Source organism: Sinocyclocheilus anshuiensis, unplaced genomic scaffold, assembly GCF_001515605.1.
Source record: "Sinocyclocheilus anshuiensis isolate Anshui unplaced genomic scaffold, SAMN03320099.WGS_v1.1 scaffold447, whole genome shotgun sequence".
Lineage (NCBI taxonomy): Eukaryota > Metazoa > Chordata > Actinopteri > Cypriniformes > Cyprinidae > Sinocyclocheilus > Sinocyclocheilus anshuiensis.
The window spans coordinates 1,211,346-1,213,724 of record NW_015552615.1 but is presented as its reverse complement, the minus strand read 5'-3'; the positions used below and the strand labels follow the sequence as shown (position 1 = coordinate 1,213,724).

Here is a 2,379-nt window from a genome sequence, read left to right as displayed (position 1 = left end):
ATTAAATGATATGAGCTGCGATCCACATTATTACTGTATCAGGGCCAAATTAGTTTTTTAGTTCACAAATTACGGAATTGCTCAAATACAGTTCATTAGAAGTGGTTTAATAATTCACTGGTGTCATTTTAGTCATATTTGCGCCACATAAGTTTTACAATCTGTTAAACTGGCCTTGACCTTGCTAAATAATAATCAATAATATTTTTTCTCTTTTTCTTCTTGTTTCATTTATTGTGCAAACAAATAATTTTGAGCAATCTGTTTATTGTATATAAAATATGACAATGTAACACAACATCATTGTAAGTTAAAAATGTCATGCCTCTTGAATATAAATAGTAGTAACAAAGAAACATCACTAATAATAATAATAATAATAAATGAATAAATAAATAAAAAGGGCACCGGTCAGTTCAGGTAGTTGCATATTTTTGTGTATTTTTATTATTATTTTTGGAATTTTTAAAATGTCTTTTATTACATCAAAACTAAATATATGGCTTTAATCACGGTTAATCGTATTTTTAAAGTAACTTTAGGTAACGATTCCTAGTTCACGAGTTCGTGAATCTTTTTACTGACTCAAATAAACGAACCGGTTCATAAGAGCCTTTTGTTAGCGAATCGCACATCACGGATCGCGCTGCGTTGCTGTTGCTTGCGTGCAACTTTGTCGCGCGGATTTTCTGTCGAAAGCTTTATGCTTTCTCGATTTTAAATGATCGTTGCGAACTTTTCCTTTGAACACCTAGTTGTTGCTTTCAAGCTTGCGTATGACAACAATTCTGACTGAATGACAACAGGCTCGTCTGACTCATCTATTCGGAGACAAGGTATGTAGGCCTCCTTCAATGAAACATGAATCGAAAGCTCCTGGAAGTCTCCCGAACTCTGAGCTTGACTGTATAAATCACTTTCTACGTTTGTTGAATGATAAACAGAAGCTCAGATGTTCTGCTTTCTCCTTTCACAGAAAAAGAAGGCCTGGATCAACGTGGGGGTGAATAAATGATGCCAAAACTGTCATTTTTCAGCGAATTATCATGTCTTTCAACGCAAACGTGTTGAAAACATTCCTGGTTCTCCTCATCGAGCAATGTAAGCACACATCAGTTGTCAGACAAATCATTCTCTCCTTTTGTGTGTCACTGTCACAGCAGCTAGCTCAGTTGATCTTTAAGACAGTTACTATGAATATAACAGCTACTGCGGCGAAGAGAGGCAAGAAGACCAGAAAATCCGGTTTGCAAAAGTGTGGAGTCCCTCCCAATGCATCTTTCACAGGTATGTGTGTGTGTTTTCTCTTTATTGCAGATAAATTAGAACTCGACTCCTTTCATGTTGTGATGGTTTGTCATTGTCTTGGGTGTGAGAAACCAATCCAACTGTACAGATGCAATGACTCACTCATTCAGAGGCATCATGGGCTGGGAAGCACACAGAAGAGCAAGGTGTGCTGGTTTTTGGCAGATGATCAGCTATTGAGAAATCGCATTTCTGGGTGGTGGTGACAAACACTGTGAGGAAAGACATTATTGTTTATGATTTCCAGTGAACAGTTGCAGAGACTATATTCCGCTATTACTTATGAGAAATTGTAGTTGTCTTCCAAGTTGCATTGCAAAAAGTGATTTTCTTATTCAGTATTTTTGTCTTTGTTTTCCAATACGATTAGATAAAAAGTATATCTACTTGTGAAGCAAAACCAGAAGACATTGAGTCTTGTTTTATGTTAAATTAAAGTGTCCTCCAGAGGCTGTTCCAGAAATGTGGACAACTTAATTATCTTTCCTACTAAAAAAAAAATCAGTTTTCATCAAATTTTAAGCCAATTTATGGAAAAGGCAATTTCATAAAGAATTGTGATGTGCTTATTAGGGCTGCACAATTAATTGAATTTCTAATCGTGATCACAATTATGGATGCCACAATTGCGTAATCGTTCAAAGCGGTGAAACATGAATCGAAAGCTCCTGGAAGTCTCCCGAACTCTGAGCTTGACTGTATAAATCACTTTCTACGTTTGTTGAATGATAAACAGAAGCTCAGATGTTCTGCTTTCTCCTTTCACAGAAAAAGAAGGCCTGGATCAACGTGGGGGTGAATAAATGATGCCAAAACTGTCATTTTTCAGCGAATTATCATGTCTTTCAACGCAAACGTGTTGAAAACATTCCTGGTTCTCCTCATCGAGCAATGTAAGCACACATCAGTTGTCAGACAAATCATTCTCTCCTTTTGTGTGTCACTGTCACAGCAGCTAGCTCAGTTGATCTTTAAGACAGTTACTATGAATATAACAGCTACTGCGGCGAAGAGAGGCAAGAAGACCAGAAAATCCGGTTTGCAAAAGTGTGGAGTCCCTCCCAATGCATC

At 37.0% G+C, this 2,379-nt stretch overlaps 1 long non-coding RNA gene across 1 annotated transcript; it reads left to right on the top strand.

Moving 5' to 3' along the window:
• Positions 1–597: 597 nt before the first annotated feature.
• LOC107665983 (uncharacterized) lies at positions 598–1,282 on the top strand. Its single transcript, XR_001631624.1, has 3 exons — positions 598–836; positions 977–1,003; positions 1,161–1,282. It is a non-coding gene; the product is annotated as an uncharacterized LOC107665983 (long non-coding RNA).
• Positions 1,283–2,379: the final 1,097 nt, after the last annotated feature.